The sequence below is a fragment of the Ambystoma mexicanum genome, unplaced genomic scaffold (assembly GCF_040938575.1).
Source record: "Ambystoma mexicanum isolate Mex_15411 unplaced genomic scaffold, UKY_AmexF1_1 Mex_scaf106, whole genome shotgun sequence".
In the NCBI taxonomy this organism is placed as follows: Eukaryota; Metazoa; Chordata; class Amphibia; order Caudata; family Ambystomatidae; genus Ambystoma; species Ambystoma mexicanum.
This window is the reverse complement of record NW_027182332.1, coordinates 170,986-187,207: the sequence shown is the minus strand read 5'-3', so window position 1 is coordinate 187,207 and position 16,222 is coordinate 170,986. Positions and strand designations below refer to the sequence as shown.

At 47.0% G+C, this 16,222-nt stretch overlaps 45 non-coding genes across 45 annotated transcripts; all 45 read right to left on the bottom strand.

Moving 5' to 3' along the window:
• Nucleotides 1-519: 519 nt before the first annotated feature.
• Nucleotides 520-638, bottom strand: LOC138552613 (5S ribosomal RNA). The gene has a single exon (XR_011296293.1). It is a non-coding gene; the product is annotated as a 5S ribosomal RNA (ribosomal RNA).
• Nucleotides 639-744: 106 nt separating this feature from the next.
• On the bottom strand, nt 745-863 carry LOC138553369 (5S ribosomal RNA). Its single transcript, XR_011297030.1, has one exon. It is a non-coding gene; the product is annotated as a 5S ribosomal RNA (ribosomal RNA).
• A 106-nt stretch (nt 864-969) lies between these two features.
• On the bottom strand, nt 970-1,088 carry LOC138553368 (5S ribosomal RNA). The gene has a single exon (XR_011297029.1). It is a non-coding gene; the product is annotated as a 5S ribosomal RNA (ribosomal RNA).
• Nucleotides 1,089-1,754: 666 nt separating this feature from the next.
• LOC138552953 (5S ribosomal RNA) lies at nt 1,755-1,873 on the bottom strand. Its single transcript, XR_011296631.1, has one exon. It is a non-coding gene; the product is annotated as a 5S ribosomal RNA (ribosomal RNA).
• Nucleotides 1,874-1,979: 106 nt separating this feature from the next.
• LOC138553367 (5S ribosomal RNA) lies at nt 1,980-2,098 on the bottom strand. Its single transcript, XR_011297028.1, has one exon. It is a non-coding gene; the product is annotated as a 5S ribosomal RNA (ribosomal RNA).
• A 106-nt stretch (nt 2,099-2,204) lies between these two features.
• On the bottom strand, nt 2,205-2,323 carry LOC138552967 (5S ribosomal RNA). Its single transcript, XR_011296645.1, has one exon. It is a non-coding gene; the product is annotated as a 5S ribosomal RNA (ribosomal RNA).
• Nucleotides 2,324-2,978: 655 nt separating this feature from the next.
• On the bottom strand, nt 2,979-3,097 carry LOC138553366 (5S ribosomal RNA). The gene has a single exon (XR_011297027.1). It is a non-coding gene; the product is annotated as a 5S ribosomal RNA (ribosomal RNA).
• Nucleotides 3,098-3,203: 106 nt separating this feature from the next.
• LOC138552537 (5S ribosomal RNA) lies at nt 3,204-3,322 on the bottom strand. Its single transcript, XR_011296219.1, has one exon. It is a non-coding gene; the product is annotated as a 5S ribosomal RNA (ribosomal RNA).
• Nucleotides 3,323-3,428: 106 nt separating this feature from the next.
• Nucleotides 3,429-3,547, bottom strand: LOC138552832 (5S ribosomal RNA). Its single transcript, XR_011296510.1, has one exon. It is a non-coding gene; the product is annotated as a 5S ribosomal RNA (ribosomal RNA).
• A 107-nt stretch (nt 3,548-3,654) lies between these two features.
• On the bottom strand, nt 3,655-3,773 carry LOC138553365 (5S ribosomal RNA). Its single transcript, XR_011297026.1, has one exon. It is a non-coding gene; the product is annotated as a 5S ribosomal RNA (ribosomal RNA).
• A 463-nt stretch (nt 3,774-4,236) lies between these two features.
• Nucleotides 4,237-4,355, bottom strand: LOC138553364 (5S ribosomal RNA). Its single transcript, XR_011297025.1, has one exon. It is a non-coding gene; the product is annotated as a 5S ribosomal RNA (ribosomal RNA).
• Nucleotides 4,356-4,461: 106 nt separating this feature from the next.
• LOC138552536 (5S ribosomal RNA) lies at nt 4,462-4,580 on the bottom strand. The gene has a single exon (XR_011296218.1). It is a non-coding gene; the product is annotated as a 5S ribosomal RNA (ribosomal RNA).
• Nucleotides 4,581-4,686: 106 nt separating this feature from the next.
• Nucleotides 4,687-4,805, bottom strand: LOC138552831 (5S ribosomal RNA). Its single transcript, XR_011296509.1, has one exon. It is a non-coding gene; the product is annotated as a 5S ribosomal RNA (ribosomal RNA).
• A 107-nt stretch (nt 4,806-4,912) lies between these two features.
• LOC138551719 (5S ribosomal RNA) lies at nt 4,913-5,031 on the bottom strand. Its single transcript, XR_011295431.1, has one exon. It is a non-coding gene; the product is annotated as a 5S ribosomal RNA (ribosomal RNA).
• A 463-nt stretch (nt 5,032-5,494) lies between these two features.
• On the bottom strand, nt 5,495-5,613 carry LOC138552754 (5S ribosomal RNA). Its single transcript, XR_011296432.1, has one exon. It is a non-coding gene; the product is annotated as a 5S ribosomal RNA (ribosomal RNA).
• A 106-nt stretch (nt 5,614-5,719) lies between these two features.
• LOC138553363 (5S ribosomal RNA) lies at nt 5,720-5,838 on the bottom strand. Its single transcript, XR_011297024.1, has one exon. It is a non-coding gene; the product is annotated as a 5S ribosomal RNA (ribosomal RNA).
• Nucleotides 5,839-6,504: 666 nt separating this feature from the next.
• LOC138552612 (5S ribosomal RNA) lies at nt 6,505-6,623 on the bottom strand. Its single transcript, XR_011296292.1, has one exon. It is a non-coding gene; the product is annotated as a 5S ribosomal RNA (ribosomal RNA).
• Nucleotides 6,624-6,729: 106 nt separating this feature from the next.
• LOC138553362 (5S ribosomal RNA) lies at nt 6,730-6,848 on the bottom strand. Its single transcript, XR_011297023.1, has one exon. It is a non-coding gene; the product is annotated as a 5S ribosomal RNA (ribosomal RNA).
• A 106-nt stretch (nt 6,849-6,954) lies between these two features.
• Nucleotides 6,955-7,073, bottom strand: LOC138553361 (5S ribosomal RNA). The gene has a single exon (XR_011297022.1). It is a non-coding gene; the product is annotated as a 5S ribosomal RNA (ribosomal RNA).
• Nucleotides 7,074-7,180: 107 nt separating this feature from the next.
• LOC138553360 (5S ribosomal RNA) lies at nt 7,181-7,299 on the bottom strand. Its single transcript, XR_011297021.1, has one exon. It is a non-coding gene; the product is annotated as a 5S ribosomal RNA (ribosomal RNA).
• A 463-nt stretch (nt 7,300-7,762) lies between these two features.
• Nucleotides 7,763-7,881, bottom strand: LOC138553358 (5S ribosomal RNA). The gene has a single exon (XR_011297019.1). It is a non-coding gene; the product is annotated as a 5S ribosomal RNA (ribosomal RNA).
• Nucleotides 7,882-7,987: 106 nt separating this feature from the next.
• On the bottom strand, nt 7,988-8,106 carry LOC138552534 (5S ribosomal RNA). The gene has a single exon (XR_011296216.1). It is a non-coding gene; the product is annotated as a 5S ribosomal RNA (ribosomal RNA).
• Nucleotides 8,107-8,212: 106 nt separating this feature from the next.
• Nucleotides 8,213-8,331, bottom strand: LOC138552830 (5S ribosomal RNA). Its single transcript, XR_011296508.1, has one exon. It is a non-coding gene; the product is annotated as a 5S ribosomal RNA (ribosomal RNA).
• A 107-nt stretch (nt 8,332-8,438) lies between these two features.
• LOC138553357 (5S ribosomal RNA) lies at nt 8,439-8,557 on the bottom strand. Its single transcript, XR_011297018.1, has one exon. It is a non-coding gene; the product is annotated as a 5S ribosomal RNA (ribosomal RNA).
• A 463-nt stretch (nt 8,558-9,020) lies between these two features.
• On the bottom strand, nt 9,021-9,139 carry LOC138553117 (5S ribosomal RNA). The gene has a single exon (XR_011296793.1). It is a non-coding gene; the product is annotated as a 5S ribosomal RNA (ribosomal RNA).
• A 106-nt stretch (nt 9,140-9,245) lies between these two features.
• Nucleotides 9,246-9,364, bottom strand: LOC138552829 (5S ribosomal RNA). Its single transcript, XR_011296507.1, has one exon. It is a non-coding gene; the product is annotated as a 5S ribosomal RNA (ribosomal RNA).
• Nucleotides 9,365-9,471: 107 nt separating this feature from the next.
• LOC138552641 (5S ribosomal RNA) lies at nt 9,472-9,590 on the bottom strand. Its single transcript, XR_011296321.1, has one exon. It is a non-coding gene; the product is annotated as a 5S ribosomal RNA (ribosomal RNA).
• Nucleotides 9,591-10,053: 463 nt separating this feature from the next.
• LOC138553356 (5S ribosomal RNA) lies at nt 10,054-10,172 on the bottom strand. Its single transcript, XR_011297017.1, has one exon. It is a non-coding gene; the product is annotated as a 5S ribosomal RNA (ribosomal RNA).
• A 106-nt stretch (nt 10,173-10,278) lies between these two features.
• On the bottom strand, nt 10,279-10,397 carry LOC138553354 (5S ribosomal RNA). Its single transcript, XR_011297016.1, has one exon. It is a non-coding gene; the product is annotated as a 5S ribosomal RNA (ribosomal RNA).
• A 666-nt stretch (nt 10,398-11,063) lies between these two features.
• On the bottom strand, nt 11,064-11,182 carry LOC138553353 (5S ribosomal RNA). Its single transcript, XR_011297015.1, has one exon. It is a non-coding gene; the product is annotated as a 5S ribosomal RNA (ribosomal RNA).
• Nucleotides 11,183-11,288: 106 nt separating this feature from the next.
• Nucleotides 11,289-11,407, bottom strand: LOC138552640 (5S ribosomal RNA). Its single transcript, XR_011296320.1, has one exon. It is a non-coding gene; the product is annotated as a 5S ribosomal RNA (ribosomal RNA).
• A 107-nt stretch (nt 11,408-11,514) lies between these two features.
• LOC138553352 (5S ribosomal RNA) lies at nt 11,515-11,633 on the bottom strand. The gene has a single exon (XR_011297014.1). It is a non-coding gene; the product is annotated as a 5S ribosomal RNA (ribosomal RNA).
• Nucleotides 11,634-12,096: 463 nt separating this feature from the next.
• LOC138553351 (5S ribosomal RNA) lies at nt 12,097-12,215 on the bottom strand. The gene has a single exon (XR_011297013.1). It is a non-coding gene; the product is annotated as a 5S ribosomal RNA (ribosomal RNA).
• A 106-nt stretch (nt 12,216-12,321) lies between these two features.
• Nucleotides 12,322-12,440, bottom strand: LOC138552533 (5S ribosomal RNA). The gene has a single exon (XR_011296215.1). It is a non-coding gene; the product is annotated as a 5S ribosomal RNA (ribosomal RNA).
• Nucleotides 12,441-12,546: 106 nt separating this feature from the next.
• LOC138552828 (5S ribosomal RNA) lies at nt 12,547-12,665 on the bottom strand. Its single transcript, XR_011296506.1, has one exon. It is a non-coding gene; the product is annotated as a 5S ribosomal RNA (ribosomal RNA).
• Nucleotides 12,666-12,772: 107 nt separating this feature from the next.
• On the bottom strand, nt 12,773-12,891 carry LOC138553350 (5S ribosomal RNA). The gene has a single exon (XR_011297012.1). It is a non-coding gene; the product is annotated as a 5S ribosomal RNA (ribosomal RNA).
• A 463-nt stretch (nt 12,892-13,354) lies between these two features.
• Nucleotides 13,355-13,473, bottom strand: LOC138553349 (5S ribosomal RNA). Its single transcript, XR_011297011.1, has one exon. It is a non-coding gene; the product is annotated as a 5S ribosomal RNA (ribosomal RNA).
• A 106-nt stretch (nt 13,474-13,579) lies between these two features.
• LOC138552532 (5S ribosomal RNA) lies at nt 13,580-13,698 on the bottom strand. Its single transcript, XR_011296214.1, has one exon. It is a non-coding gene; the product is annotated as a 5S ribosomal RNA (ribosomal RNA).
• Nucleotides 13,699-13,804: 106 nt separating this feature from the next.
• Nucleotides 13,805-13,923, bottom strand: LOC138552827 (5S ribosomal RNA). Its single transcript, XR_011296505.1, has one exon. It is a non-coding gene; the product is annotated as a 5S ribosomal RNA (ribosomal RNA).
• Nucleotides 13,924-14,030: 107 nt separating this feature from the next.
• Nucleotides 14,031-14,149, bottom strand: LOC138551602 (5S ribosomal RNA). Its single transcript, XR_011295315.1, has one exon. It is a non-coding gene; the product is annotated as a 5S ribosomal RNA (ribosomal RNA).
• Nucleotides 14,150-14,612: 463 nt separating this feature from the next.
• LOC138552753 (5S ribosomal RNA) lies at nt 14,613-14,731 on the bottom strand. Its single transcript, XR_011296431.1, has one exon. It is a non-coding gene; the product is annotated as a 5S ribosomal RNA (ribosomal RNA).
• A 106-nt stretch (nt 14,732-14,837) lies between these two features.
• LOC138553348 (5S ribosomal RNA) lies at nt 14,838-14,956 on the bottom strand. Its single transcript, XR_011297010.1, has one exon. It is a non-coding gene; the product is annotated as a 5S ribosomal RNA (ribosomal RNA).
• A 666-nt stretch (nt 14,957-15,622) lies between these two features.
• Nucleotides 15,623-15,741, bottom strand: LOC138552611 (5S ribosomal RNA). Its single transcript, XR_011296291.1, has one exon. It is a non-coding gene; the product is annotated as a 5S ribosomal RNA (ribosomal RNA).
• A 106-nt stretch (nt 15,742-15,847) lies between these two features.
• LOC138553346 (5S ribosomal RNA) lies at nt 15,848-15,966 on the bottom strand. The gene has a single exon (XR_011297008.1). It is a non-coding gene; the product is annotated as a 5S ribosomal RNA (ribosomal RNA).
• A 106-nt stretch (nt 15,967-16,072) lies between these two features.
• LOC138553345 (5S ribosomal RNA) lies at nt 16,073-16,191 on the bottom strand. The gene has a single exon (XR_011297007.1). It is a non-coding gene; the product is annotated as a 5S ribosomal RNA (ribosomal RNA).
• Nucleotides 16,192-16,222: the final 31 nt, after the last annotated feature.

Below are 16,222 nucleotides of genomic sequence, written 5' to 3'. Positions count from 1 at the left end.
GTACTAACTAGGCCCGACACTGCTTAGTGTGGTGTGGCCGTAGGCTCTAGAAATGCTAAGAATATTACTCTTATGCATTTGCATTTAGTAAGCTAAGCCATGCAGCCACTTGCAACATGATACCACGCTCATCGCTCGATCAGCGCTCGATCAGGCTCGATCAGGCGAGATATATAAGACTGGTGGGCCCATTCAGGACTCCTATGTCTGGTAGGATAACTTTAATCCATCCATCCTGTTTCTGTTGCAGGGAGGTGGAGAGAACAATCAACACAATAACGGCTTTCTTTCATGCCTCTTGAAGGACTCAATATTCTCTGTACTGCATTACATGTGAAAGTCGATTTATTACCCATGAACACACTACCTGTATGCTAATTATATGTAAATAGGTAGCTCCAGCCCTCATAATGCTGTCCAACATTTCCGCTATAAAACGGGATACAATTATTTTGGAAACATACCAAATTTGAAAAGTAATTGAGAAGTTGCGCAATTACTAATCATGGAGCACAAAATAGCCTACAGCACCTGGTATTCCCAGGCGGTCTCCCATCCAGGTACTAACTAGGCCCGACACTGCTTAGCTTCCGAGATCATACGAGATCGGGCGCATTCAGTGTGGTGTGGCCGTAGGCTCTGGGCCTAGTGAGTTTTGTACTTTTAAGCATCTAGTCGGCTAGACCTTGCAGTTTTGAAAGGCAATTGAGAAATGGCTCACTTCCTGAACTTGGAGCACAAAAAAGCCTACAGCACCTGGTATTCCCAGGCGGTCTCCCATCCAGGTACTAACTAGGCCCGACACTGCTTAGCTTCCGAGATCAGACGAGATCGGGCGCATTCAGTGTGGTGTGGCCGTAGGCTCTGGGCCTAGTGAGTTTTGTACTTTTAAGCATCTAGTCGGCTAGACCTTGCAGTTTTGAAAGGCAATTGAGAAATGGCTCACTTCCTGAACTTGGAGCACAAAAAAGCCTACAGCACCTGGTATTCCCAGGCGGTCTCCCATCCAGGTACTAACTAGGCCCGACACTGCTTAGCTTCCGAGATCAGACGAGATCGGGCGCATTCAGTGTGGTGTGGCCGTAGGCTCTGGTCCTAGTGAGTTTTGTACTTTTAAGCATCTAGTCGGCTAGACCTTGCAGTTTTGAAAGGCAATTGAGAAATGGCTCACTTCCTGAACTTGGAGCACAAAAAAGCCTACAGCACCTGGTATTCCCAGGCGGTCTCCCATCCAGGTACTAACTAGGCCCGACACTGCTTAGTGTGGTGTGGCCGTAGGCTCTAGAAATGCTAAGAATATTACTCTTATGCATTTGCATTTAGTAAGCTAAGCCATGCAGCCACTTGCAACATGATACCACGCTCATCGCTCGATCAGCGCTCGATCAGGCTCGATCAGGCGAGATATATAAGACTGGTGGGCCCATTCAGAACTCCTATGTCTGGTAGGATAACTTTAATCCATCCATCCTGTTTCTGTTGCAGGGAGGTGGAGAGAACAATCAACACAATAACGGCTTTCTTTCATGCCTCTTGAAGGACTCAATATTCTCTGTACTGCATTACATGTGAAAGTCGATTTATTACCCATGAACACACTACCTGTATGCTAATTATATGTAAATAGGTAGCTCCAGCCCTCATAATGCTGTCCAACATTTCCGCTATAAAACGGGATACAATTATTTTGGAAACATACCAAATTTGAAAAGTAATTGAGAAGTTGCGCAATTACTAATCATGGAGCACAAAATAGCCTACAGCACCTGGTATTCCCAGGCGGTCTCCCATCCAGGTACTAACTAGGCCCGACACTGCTTAGCTTCCGAGATCAGACGAGATCGGGCGCATTCAGTGTGGTGTGGCCGTATGCTCTGGGCCTAGTGAGTTTTGTACTTTTAAGCATCTAGTCGGCTAGACCTTGCAGTTTTGAAAGGCAATTGAGAAATGGCTCACTTCCTGAACTTGGAGCACAAAAAAGCCTACAGCACCTGGTATTCCCAGGCGGTCTCCCATCCAGGTACTAACTAGGCCCGACACTGCTTAGCTTCCGAGATCAGACGAGATCGGGCGCATTCAGTGTGGTGTGGCCGTAGGCTCTGGGCCTAGTGAGTTTTGTACTTTTAAGCATCTAGTCGGCTAGACCTTGCAGTTTTGAAAGGCAATTGAGAAATGGCTCACTTCCTGAACTTGGAGCACAAAAAAGCCTACAGCACCTGGTATTCCCAGGCGGTCTCCCATCCAGGTACTAACTAGGCCCGACACTGCTTAGCTTCCAAGATCAGACGAGATCGGGCGCATTCAGTGTGGTGTGGCCGTAGGCTCTGGTCCTAGTGAGTTTTGTACTTTTAAGCATCTAGTCGGCTAGACCTTGCAGTTTTGAAAGGCAATTGAGAAATGGCTCACTTCCTGAACTTGGAGCACAAAAAAGCCTACAGCACCTGGTATTCCCAGGCGGTCTCCCATCCAGGTACTAACTAGGCCCGACACTGCTTAGTGTGGTGTGGCCGTAGGCTCTAGAAATGCTAAGAATATTACTCTTATGCATTTGCATTTAGTAAGCTAAGCCATGCAGCCACTTGCAACATGATACCACGCTCATCGCTCGATCAGGCTCGATCAGGCGAGATATATAAGACTGGTGGGCCCATTCAGGACTCCTATGTCTGGTAGGATAACTTTAATCCATCCATCCTGTTTCTGTTGCAGGGAGGTGGAGAGAACAATCAACACAATAACGGCTTTCTTTCATGCCTCTTGAAGGACTCAATATTCTCTGTACTGCATTACATGTGAAAGTCGATTTATTACCCATGAACACACTACCTGTATGCTAATTATATGTAAATAGGTAGCTCCAGCCCTCATAATGTTGTCCAACATTTCCGCTATAAAACGGGATAAAATTATTTTGGAAACATACCAAATTTGAAAAGTAATTGAGAAGTTGTGCAATTACTAATCATGGAGCACAAAATAGCCTACAGCACCTGGTATTCCCAGGCGGTCTCCCATCCAGGTACTAACTAGGCCCGACACTGCTTAGCTTCCGAGATCAGACGAGATCGGGCGCATTCAGTGTGGTGTGGCCGTAGGCTCTGGGCCTAGTGAGTTTTGTACTTTTAAGCATCTAGTCGGCTAGACCTTGCAGTTTTGAAAGGCAATTGAGAAATGGCTCACTTCCTGAACTTGGAGCACAAAAAAGCCTACAGCACCTGATATTCCCAGGCGGTCTCCCATCCAGGTACTAACTAGGCCCGACACTGCTTAGCTTCCGAGATCAGACGAGATCGGGCGCATTCAGTGTGGTGTGGCCGTAGGCTCTGGGCCTAGTGAGTTTTGTACTTTTAAGCATCTAGTCGGCTAGACCTTGCAGTTTTGAAAGGCAATTGAGAAATGGCTCACTTCCTGAACTTGGAGCACAAAAAAGCCTACAGCACCTGGTATTCCCATGCGGTCTCCCATCCAGGTACTAACTAGGCCCGACACTGCTTAGCTTCCGAGATCAGACGAGATCAGGCGCATTCAGTGTGGTGTGGCCGTAGGCTCTGGGCCTAGTGAGTTTTGTACTTTTAAGCATCTAGTCGGCTAGACCTTGCAGTTTTGAAAGGCAATTGAGAAATGGCTCACTTCCTGAACTTGGAGCAAAAAAAAAGCCTACAGCACCTGGTATTCCCAGGCGGTCTCCCATCCAGGTACTAACTAGGCCCGACACTGCTTAGCTTCCGAGATCAGACGAGATCGGGCGCATTCAGTGTGGTGTGGCCGTAGGCTCTAGAAATGCTAAGAATATTACTCTTATGCATTTGCATTTAGTAAGCTAAGCCATGCAGCCACTTGCAACATGATACCACGCTCATCGCTCGATCAGGCTCGATCAGGCGAGATATATAAGACTGGTGGGCCCATTCAGGACTCCTATGTCTGGTAGGATAACTTTAATCCATCCATCCTGTTTCTGTTGCAGGGAGGTGGAGAGAACAATCAACACAATAACGGCTTTCTTTCATGCCTCTTGAAGGACTCAATATTCTCTGTACTGCATTACATGTGAAAGTCGATTTATTACCCATGAACACACTACCTGTATGCTAATTATATGTAAATAGGTAGCTCCAGCCCTCATAATGCTGTCCAACATTTCCGCTATAAAACGGGATACAATTATTTTGGAAACATACCAAATTTGAAAAGTAATTGAGAAGTTGCGCAATTACTAATCATGGAGCACAAAATAGCCTACAGCACCTGGTATTCCCAGGCGGTCTCCCATCCAGGTACTAACTAGGCCCGACACTGCTTAGCTTCCGAGATCAGACGAGATCGGGCGCATTCAGTGTGGTGTGGCCGTAGGCTCTGGGCCTAGTGAGTTTTGTACTTTTAAGCATCTAGTCGGCTAGACCTTGCAGTTTTGAAAGGCAATTGAGAAATGGCTCACTTCCTGAACTTGGAGCACAAAAAAGCCTACAGCACCTGATATTCCCAGGCGGTCTCCCATCCAGGTACTAACTAGGCCCGACACTGCTTAGCTTCCGAGATCAGACGAGATCGGGCGCATTCAGTGTGGTGTGGCCGTAGGCTCTGGGCCTAGTGAGTTTTGTACTTTTAAGCATCTAGTCGGCTAGACCTTGCAGTTTTGAAAGGCAATTGAGAAATGGCTCACTTCCTGAACTTGGAGCACAAAAAAGCCTACAGCACCTGGTATTCCCATGCGGTCTCCCATCCAGGTACTAACTAGGCCCGACACTGCTTAGCTTCCGAGATCAGACGAGATCAGGCGCATTCAGTGTGGTGTGGCCGTAGGCTCTGGGCCTAGTGAGTTTTGTACTTTTAAGCATCTAGTCGGCTAGACCTTGCAGTTTTGAAAGGCAATTGAGAAATGGCTCACTTCCTGAACTTGGAGCAAAAAAAAAGCCTACAGCACCTGGTATTCCCAGGCGGTCTCCCATCCAGGTACTAACTAGGCCCAACACTGCTTAGCTTCCGAGATCAGACGAGATCGGGCGCATTCAGTGTGGTGTGGCCGTAGGCTCTAGAAATGCTAAGAATATTACTCTTATGCATTTGCATTTAGTAAGCTAAGCCATGCAGCCACTTGCAACATGATACCACGCTCATCGCTCGATCAGGCTCGATCAGGCGAGATATATAAGACTGGTGGGCCCATTCAGGACTCCTATGTCTGGTAGGATAACTTTAATCCATCCATCCTGTTTCTGTTGCAGGGAGGTGGAGAGAACAATCAACACAATAACGGCTTTCTTTCATGCCTCTTGAAGGACTCAATATTCTCTGTACTGCATTACATGTGAAAGTCGATTTATTACCCATGAACACACTACCTGTATGCTAATTATATGTAAATAGGTAGCTCCAGCCCTCATAATGTTGTCCAACATTTCCGCTATAAAACGGGATACAATTATTTTGGAAACATACCAAATTTGAAAAGTAATTGAGAAGTTGTGCAATTACTAATCATGGAGCACAAAATAGCCTACAGCACCTGGTATTCCCAGGCGGTCTCCCATCCAGGTACTAACTAGGCCCGACACTGCTTAGCTTCCGAGATCAGACGAGATCGGGCGCATTCAGTGTGGTGTGGCCGTAGGTTCTGGGCCTAGTGAGTTTTGTACTTTTAAGCATCTAGTCGGCTAGACCTTGCAGTTTTGAAAGGCAATTGAGAAATGGCTCACTTCCTGAACTTGGAGCACAAAAAAGCCTACAGCACCTGGTATTCCCAGGCGGTCTCCCATCCAGGTACTAACTAGGCCCGACACTGCTTAGCTTCCGAGATCAGACGAGATCGGGCGCATTCAGTGTGGTGTGGCCGTAGGCTCTGGTCCTAGTGAGTTTTGTACTTTTAAGCATCTAGTCGGCTAGACCTTGCAGTTTTGAAAGGCAATTGAGAAATGGCTCACTTCCTGAACTTGGAGCACAAAAAAGCCTACAGCACCTGGTATTCCCAGGCGGTCTCCCATCCAGGTACTAACTAGGCCCGACACTGCTTAGTGTGGTGTGGCCGTAGGCTCTAGAAATGCTAAGAATATTACTCTTATGCATTTGCATTTAGTAAGCTAAGCCATGCAGCCACTTGCAACATGATACCACGCTCATCGCTCGATCAGCGCTCGATCAGGCTCGATCAGGCGAGATATATAAGACTGGTGGGCCCATTCAGGACTCCTATGTCTGGTAGGATAACTTTAATCCATCCATCCTGTTTCTGTTGCAGGGAGGTGGAGAGAACAATCAACACAATAACGGCTTTCTTTCATGCCTCTTGAAGGACTCAATATTCTCTGTACTGCATTACATGTGAAAGTCGATTTATTACCCATGAACACACTACCTGTATGCTAATTATATGTAAATAGGTAGCTCCAGCCCTCATAATGCTGTCCAACATTTCCGCTATAAAACGGGATACAATTATTTTGGAAACATACCAAATTTGAAAAGTAATTGAGAAGTTGCGCAATTACTAATCATGGAGCACAAAATAGCCTACAGCACCTGGTATTCCCAGGCGGTCTCCCATCCAGGTACTAACTAGGCCCGACACTGCTTAGCTTCCGAGATCATACGAGATCGGGCGCATTCAGTGTGGTGTGGCCGTAGGCTCTGGGCCTAGTGAGTTTTGTACTTTTAAGCATCTAGTCGGCTAGACCTTGCAGTTTTGAAAGGCAATTGAGAAATGGCTCACTTCCTGAACTTGGAGCACAAAAAAGCCTACAGCACCTGGTATTCCCAGGCGGTCTCCCATCCAGGTACTAACTAGGCCCGACACTGCTTAGCTTCCGAGATCAGACGAGATCGGGCGCATTCAGTGTGGTGTGGCCGTAGGCTCTGGGCCTAGTGAGTTTTGTACTTTTAAGCATCTAGTCGGCTAGACCTTGCAGTTTTGAAAGGCAATTGAGAAATGGCTCACTTCCTGAACTTGGAGCACAAAAAAGCCTACAGCACCTGGTATTCCCAGGCGGTCTCCCATCCAGGTACTAACTAGGCCCGACACTGCTTAGCTTCCGAGATCAGACGAGATCGGGCGCATTCAGTGTGGTGTGGCCGTAGGCTCTGGGCCTAGTGAGTTTTGTACTTTTAAGCATCTAGTCGGCTAGACCTTGCAGTTTTGAAAGGCAATTGAGAAATGGCTCACTTCCTGAACTTGGAGCAAAAAAAAAGCCTACAGCACCTGGTATTCCCAGGCGGTCTCCCATCCAGGTACTAACTAGGCCCGACACTGCTTAGCTTCCGAGATCAGACGAGATCGGGCGCATTCAGTGTGGTGTGGCCGTAGGCTCTAGAAATGCTAAGAATATTACTCTTATGCATTTGCATTTAGTAAGCTAAGCCATGCAGCCACTTGCAACATGATACCACGCTCATCGCTCGATCAGGCTCGATCAGGCGAGATATATAAGACTGGTGGGCCCATTCAGGACTCCTATGTCTGGTAGGATAACTTTAATCCATCCATCCTGTTTCTGTTGCAGGGAGGTGGAGAGAACAATCAACACAATAACGGCTTTCTTTCATGCCTCTTGAAGGACTCAATATTCTCTGTACTGCATTACATGTGAAAGTCGATTTATTACCCATGAACACACTACCTGTATGCTAATTATATGTAAATAGGTAGCTCCAGCCCTCATAATGCTGTCCAACATTTCCGCTATAAAACGGGATACAATTATTTTGGAAACATACCAAATTTGAAAAGTAATTGAGAAGTTGCGCAATTACTAATCATGGAGCACAAAATAGCCTACAGCACCTGGTATTCCCAGGCGGTCTCCCATCCAGGTACTAACTAGGCCCGACACTGCTTAGCTTCCGAGATCAGACGAGATCGGGCGCATTCAGTGTGGTGTGGCCGTAGGCTCTGGGCCTAGTGAGTTTTGTACTTTTAAGCATCTAGTCGGCTAGACCTTGCAGTTTTGAAAGGCAATTGAGAAATGGCTCACTTCCTGAACTTGGAGCACAAAAAAGCCTACAGCACCTGATATTCCCAGGCGGTCTCCCATCCAGGTACTAACTAGGCCCGACACTGCTTAGCTTCCGAGATCAGACGAGATCGGGCGCATTCAGTGTGGTGTGGCCGTAGGCTCTGGGCCTAGTGAGTTTTGTACTTTTAAGCATCTAGTCGGCTAGACCTTGCAGTTTTGAAAGGCAATTGAGAAATGGCTCACTTCCTGAACTTGGAGCACAAAAAAGCCTACAGCACCTGGTATTCCCATGCGGTCTCCCATCCAGGTACTAACTAGGCCCGACACTGCTTAGCTTCCGAGATCAGACGAGATCAGGCGCATTCAGTGTGGTGTGGCCGTAGGCTCTGGGCCTAGTGAGTTTTGTACTTTTAAGCATCTAGTCGGCTAGACCTTGCAGTTTTGAAAGGCAATTGAGAAATGGCTCACTTCCTGAACTTGGAGCAAAAAAAAAGCCTACAGCACCTGGTATTCCCAGGCGGTCTCCCATCCAGGTACTAACTAGGCCCGACACTGCTTAGCTTCCGAGATCAGACGAGATCGGGCGCATTCAGTGTGGTGTGGCCGTAGGCTCTAGAAATGCTAAGAATATTACTCTTATGCATTTGCATTTAGTAAGCTAAGCCATGCAGCCACTTGCAACATGATACCACGCTCATCGCTCGATCAGGCTCGATCAGGCGAGATATATAAGACTGGTGGGCCCATTCAGGACTCCTATGTCTGGTAGGATAACTTTAATCCATCCATCCTGTTTCTGTTGCAGGGAGGTGGAGAGAACAATCAACACAATAACGGCTTTCTTTCATGCCTCTTGAAGGACTCAATATTCTCTGTACTGCATTACATGTGAAAGTCGATTTATTACCCATGAACACACTACCTGTATGCTAATTATATGTAAATAGGTAGCTCCAGCCCTCATAATGTTGTCCAACATTTCCGCTATAAAACGGGATAAAATTATTTTGGAAACATACCAAATTTGAAAAGTAATTGAGAAGTTGTGCAATTACTAATCATGGAGCACAAAATAGCCTACAGCACCTGGTATTGCCAGGCGGTCTCCCATCCAGGTACTAACTAGGCCCGACACTGCTTAGCTTCCGAGATCAGACGAGATCGGGCGCATTCAGTGTGGTGTGGCCGTAGGCTCTGGGCCTAGTGAGTTTTGTACTTTTAAGCATCTAGTCGGCTAGACCTTGCAGTTTTGAAAGGCAATTGAGAAATGGCTCACTTCCTGAACTTGGAGCACAAAAAAGCCTACAGCACCTGGTATTCCCATGCGGTCTCCCATCCAGGTACTAACTAGGCCCGACACTGCTTAGCTTCCGAGATCAGACGAGATCAGGCGCATTCAGTGTGGTGTGGCCGTAGGCTCTGGGCCTAGTGAGTTTTGTACTTTTAAGCATATAGTCGGCTAGACCTTGCAGTTTTGAAAGGCAATTGAGAAATGGCTCACTTCCTGAACTTGGAGCAAAAAAAAAGCCTACAGCACCTGGTATTCCCAGGCGGTCTCCCATCCAGGTACTAACTAGGCCCGACACTGCTTAGCTTCCGAGATCAGACGAGATCAGGCGCATTCAGTGTGGTGTGGCCGTAGGCTCTAGAAATGCTAAGAATATTACTCTTATGCATTTGCATTTAGTAAGCTAAGCCATGCAGCCACTTGCAACATGATACCACGCTCATCGCTCGATCAGGCTCGATCAGGCGAGATATATAAGACTGGTGGGCCCATTCAGGACTCCTATGTCTGGTAGGATAACTTTAATCCATCCATCCTGTTTCTGTTGCAGGGAGGTGGAGAGAACAATCAACACAATAACGGCTTTCTTTCATGCCTCTTGAAGGACTCAATATTCTCTGTACTGCATTACATGTGAAAGTCGATTTATTACCCATGAACACACTACCTGTATGCTAATTATATGTAAATAGGTAGCTCCAGCCCTCATAATGTTGTCCAACATTTCCGCTATAAAACGGGATACAATTATTTTGGAAACATACCAAATTTGAAAAGTAATTGAGAAGTTGTGCAATTACTAATCATGGAGCACAAAATAGCCTACAGCACCTGGTATTCCCAGGCGGTCTCCCATCCAGGTACTAACTAGGCCCGACACTGCTTAGCTTCCGAGATCAGACGAGATCGGGCGCATTCAGTGTGGTGTGGCCGTAGGCTCTGGGCCTAGTGAGTTTTGTACTTTTAAGCATCTAGTCGGCTAGACCTTGCAGTTTTGAAAGGCAATTGAGAAATGGCTCACTTCCTGAACTTGGAGCACAAAAAAGCCTACAGCACCTGGTATTCCCAGGCGGTCTCCCATCCAGGTACTAACTAGGCCCGACACTGCTTAGCTTCCGAGATCAGACGAGATCGGGCGCATTCAGTGTGGTGTGGCCGTAGGCTCTGGTCCTAGTGAGTTTTGTACTTTTAAGCATCTAGTCGGCTAGACCTTGCAGTTTTGAAAGGCAATTGAGAAATGGCTCACTTCCTGAACTTGGAGCACAAAAAAGCCTACAGCACCTGGTATTCCCAGGCGGTCTCCCATCCAGGTACTAACTAGGCCCGACACTGCTTAGTGTGGTGTGGCCGTAGGCTCTAGAAATGCTAAGAATATTACTCTTATGCATTTGCATTTAGTAAGCTAAGCCATGCAGCCACTTGCAACATGATACCACGCTCATCGCTCGATCAGCGCTCGATCAGGCTCGATCAGGCGAGATATATAAGACTGGTGGGCCCATTCAGAACTCCTATGTCTGGTAGGATAACTTTAATCCATCCATCCTGTTTCTGTTGCAGGGAGGTGGAGAGAACAATCAACACAATAACGGCTTTCTTTCATGCCTCTTGAAGGACTCAATATTCTCTGTACTGCATTACATGTGAAAGTCGATTTATTACCCATGAACACACTACCTGTATGCTAATTATATGTAAATAGGTAGCTCCAGCCCTCATAATGCTGTCCAACATTTCCGCTATAAAACGGGATACAATTATTTTGGAAACATACCAAATTTGAAAAGTAATTGAGAAGTTGCGCAATTACTAATCATGGAGCACAAAATAGCCTACAGCACCTGGTATTCCCAGGCGGTCTCCCATCCAGGTACTAACTAGGCCCGACACTGCTTAGCTTCCGAGATCAGACGAGATCGGGCGCATTCAGTGTGGTGTGGCCGTAGGCTCTGGGCCTAGTGAGTTTTGTACTTTTAAGCATCTAGTCGGCTAGACCTTGCAGTTTTGAAAGGCAATTGAGAAATGGCTCACTTCCTGAACTTGGAGCACAAAAAAGCCTACAGCACCTGGTATTCCCAGGCGGTCTCCCATCCAGGTACTAACTAGGCCCGACACTGCTTAGCTTCCGAGATCAGACGAGATCAGGCGCATTCAGTGTGGTGTGGCCGTAGGCTCTGGGCCTAGTGAGTTTTGTACTTTTAAGCATCTAGTCGGCTAGACCTTGCAGTTTTGAAAGGCAATTGAGAAATGGCTCACTTCCTGAACTTGGAGCAAAAAAAAAGCCTACAGCACCTGGTATTCCCAGGCGGTCTCCCATCCAGGTACTAACTAGGCCCGACACTGCTTAGCTTCCGAGATCAGACGAGATCGGGCGCATTCAGTGTGGTGTGGCCGTAGGCTCTAGAAATGCTAAGAATATTACTCTTATGCATTTGCATTTAGTAAGCTAAGCCATGCAGCCACTTGCAACATGATACCACGCTCATCGCTCGATCAGGCTCGATCAGGCGAGATATATAAGACTGGTGGGCCCATTCAGGACTCCTATGTCTGGTAGGATAACTTTAATCCATCCATCCTGTTTCTGTTGCAGGGAGGTGGAGAGAACAATCAACACAATAACGGCTTTCTTTCATGCCTCTTGAAGGACTCAATATTCTCTGTACTGCATTACATGTGAAAGTCGATTTATTACCCATGAACACACTACCTGTATGCTAATTATATGTAAATAGGTAGCTCCAGCCCTCATAATGCTGTCCAACATTTCCGCTATAAAACGGGATACAATTATTTTGGAAACATACCAAATTTGAAAAGTAATTGAGAAGTTGCGCAATTACTAATCATGGAGCACAAAATAGCCTACAGCACCTGGTATTCCCAGGCGGTCTCCCATCCAGGTACTAACTAGGCCCGACACTGCTTAGCTTCCGAGATCAGACGAGATCGGGCGCATTCAGTGTGGTGTGGCCGTAGGCTCTGGGCCTAGTGAGTTTTGTACTTTTAAGCATCTAGTCGGCTAGACCTTGCAGTTTTGAAAGGCAATTGAGAAATGGCTCACTTCCTGAACTTGGAGCACAAAAAAGCCTACAGCACCTGATATTCCCAGGCGGTCTCCCATCCAGGTACTAACTAGGCCCGACACTGCTTAGCTTCCGAGATCAGACGAGATCGGGCGCATTCAGTGTGGTGTGGCCGTAGGCTCTGGGCCTAGTGAGTTTTGTACTTTTAAGCATCTAGTCGGCTAGACCTTGCAGTTTTGAAAGGCAATTGAGAAATGGCTCACTTCCTGAACTTGGAGCACAAAAAAGCCTACAGCACCTGGTATTCCCATGCGGTCTCCCATCCAGGTACTAACTAGGCCCGACACTGCTTAGCTTCCGAGATCAGACGAGATCAGGCGCATTCAGTGTGGTGTGGCCGTAGGCTCTGGGCCTAGTGAGTTTTGTACTTTTAAGCATCTAGTCGGCTAGACCTTGCAGTTTTGAAAGGCAATTGAGAAATGGCTCACTTCCTGAACTTGGAGCAAAAAAAAAGCCTACAGCACCTGGTATTCCCAGGCGGTCTCCCATCCAGGTACTAACTAGGCCCGACACTGCTTAGCTTCCGAGATCAGACGAGATCGGGCGCATTCAGTGTGGTGTGGCCGTAGGCTCTAGAAATGCTAAGAATATTACTCTTATGCATTTGCATTTAGTAAGCTAAGCCATGCAGCCACTTGCAACATGATACCACGCTCATCGCTCGATCAGGCTCGATCAGGCGAGATATATAAGACTGGTGGGCCCATTCAGGACTCCTATGTCTGGTAGGATAACTTTAATCCATCCATCCTGTTTCTGTTGCAGGGAGGTGGAGAGAACAATCAACACAATAACGGCTTTCTTTCATGCCTCTTGAAGGACTCAATATTCTCTGTACTGCATTACATGTGAAAGTCGATTTATTACCCATGAACACACTACCTGTATGCTAATTATATGTAAATAGGTAGCTCCAGCCCTCATAATGCTGTCCAACATTTCCGCTATAAAACGGGATACAATTATTTTGGAAACATACCAAATTTGAAAAGTAATTGAGAAGTTGCGCAATTACTAATCATGGAGCACAAAATAGCCTACAGCACCTGGTATTCCCAGGCGGTCTCCCATCCAGGTACTAACTAGGCCCGACACTGCTTAGCTTCCGAGATCAGACGAGATCGGGCGCATTCAGTGTGGTGTGGCCGTAGGCTCTGGGCCTAGTGAGTTTTGTACTTTTAAGCATCTAGTCGGCTAGACCTTGCAGTTTTGAAAGGCAATTGAGAAATGGCTCACTTCCTGAACTTGGAGCACAAAAAAGCCTACAGCACCTGATATTCCCAGGCGGTCTCCCATCCAGGTACTAACTAGGCCCGACACTGCTTAGCTTCCGAGATCAGACGAGATCGGGCGCATTCAGTGTGGTGTGGCCGTAGGCTCTGGGCCTAGTGAGTTTTGTACTTTTAAGCATCTAGTCGGCTAGACCTTGCAGTTTTGAAAGGCAATTGAGAAATGGCTCACTTCCTGAACTTGGAGCACAAAAAAGCCTACAGCACCTGGTATTCCCATGCGGTCTCCCATCCAGGTACTAACTAGGCCCGACACTGCTTAGCTTCCGAGATCAGACGAGATCAGGCGCATTCAGTGTGGTGTGGCCGTAGGCTCTGGGCCTAGTGAGTTTTGTACTTTTAAGCATCTAGTCGGCTAGACCTTGCAGTTTTGAAAGGCAATTGAGAAATGGCTCACTTCCTGAACTTGGAGCAAAAAAAAAGCCTACAGCACCTGGTATTCCCAGGCGGTCTCCCATCCAGGTACTAACTAGGCCCAACACTGCTTAGCTTCCGAGATCAGACGAGATCGGGCGCATTCAGTGTGGTGTGGCCGTAGGCTCTAGAAATGCTAAGAATATTACTCTTATGCATTTGCATTTAGTAAGCTAAGCCATGCAGCCACTTGCAACATGATACCACGCTCATCGCTCGATCAGGCTCGATCAGGCGAGATATATAAGACTGGTGGGCCCATTCAGGACTCCTATGTCTGGTAGGATAACTTTAATCCATCCATCCTGTTTCTGTTGCAGGGAGGTGGAGAGAACAATCAACACAATAACGGCTTTCTTTCATGCCTCTTGAAGGACTCAATATTCTCTGTACTGCATTACATGTGAAAGTCGATTTATTACCCATGAACACACTACCTGTATGCTAATTATATGTAAATAGGTAGCTCCAGCCCTCATAATGTTGTCCAACATTTCCGCTATAAAACGGGATACAATTATTTTGGAAACATACCAAATTTGAAAAGTAATTGAGAAGTTGTGCAATTACTAATCATGGAGCACAAAATAGCCTACAGCACCTGGTATTCCCAGGCGGTCTCCCATCCAGGTACTAACTAGGCCCGACACTGCTTAGCTTCCGAGATCAGACGAGATCGGGCGCATTCAGTGTGGTGTGGCCGTAGGTTCTGGGCCTAGTGAGTTTTGTACTTTTAAGCATCTAGTCGGCTAGACCTTGCAGTTTTGAAAGGCAATTGAGAAATGGCTCACTTCCTGAACTTGGAGCACAAAAAAGCCTACAGCACCTGGTATTCCCAGGCGGTCTCCCATCCAGGTACTAACTAGGCCCGACACTGCTTAGCTTCCGAGATCAGACGAGATCGGGCGCATTCAGTGTGGTGTGGCCGTAGGCTCTGGTCCTAGTGAGTTTTGTACTTTTAAGCATCTAGTCGGCTAGACCTTGCAGTTTTGAAAGGCAATTGAGAAATGGCTCACTTCCTGAACTTGGAGCACAAAAAAGCCTACAGCACCTGGTATTCCCAGGCGGTCTCCCATCCAGGTACTAACTAGGCCCGACACTGCTTAGTGTGGTGTGGCCGTAGGCTCTAGAAATGCTAAGAATATTACTCTTATGCATTTGCATTTAGTAAGCTAAGCCATGCAGCCACTTGCAACATGATACCACGCTCATCGCTCGATCAGCGCTCGATCAGGCTCGATCAGGCGAGATATATAAGACTGGTGGGCCCATTCAGGACTCCTATGTCTGGTAGGATAACTTTAATCCATCCATCCTGTTTCTGTTGCAGGGAGGTGGAGAGAACAATCAACACAATAACGGCTTTCTTTCATGCCTCTTGAAGGACTCAATATTCTCTGTACTGCATTACATGTGAAAGTCGATTTATTACCCATGAACACACTACCTGTATGCTAATTATATGTAAATAGGTAGCTCCAGCCCTCATAATGCTGTCCAACATTTCCGCTATAAAACGGGATACAATTATTTTGGAAACATACCAAATTTGAAAAGTAATTGAGAAGTTGCGCAATTACTAATCATGGAGCACAAAATAGCCTACAGCACCTGGTATTCCCAGGCGGTCTCCCATCCAGGTACTAACTAGGCCCGACACTGCTTAGCTTCCGAGATCATACGAGATCGGGCGCATTCAGTGTGGTGTGGCCGTAGGCTCTGGGCCTAGTGAGTTTTGTACTTTTAAGCATCTAGTCGGCTAGACCTTGCAGTTTTGAAAGGCAATTGAGAAATGGCTCACTTCCTGAACTTGGAGCACAAAAAAGCCTACAGCACCTGGTATTCCCAGGCGGTCTCCCATCCAGGTACTAACTAGGCCCGACACTGCTTAGCTTCCGAGATCAGACGAGATCGGGCGCATTCAGTGTGGTGTGGCCGTAGGCTCTGGGCCTAGTGAGTTTTGTACTTTTAAGCATCTAGTCGGCTAGACCTTGCAGTTTTGAAAGGCAATTGAGAAATGGCTCACTTCCTGAACTTGGAGCACAAAAAAGCCTACAGCACCTGGTATTCCCAGGCGGTCTCCCATCCAGGTACTAACTAGGCCCGACACTGCTTAGCTTCCGAGATCAGACGAGATCGGGCGCATTCAGTGTGGTGTGGCCGTAGGCTCTGGGCCTAGTGAGTTTTGTACTTTTAAGC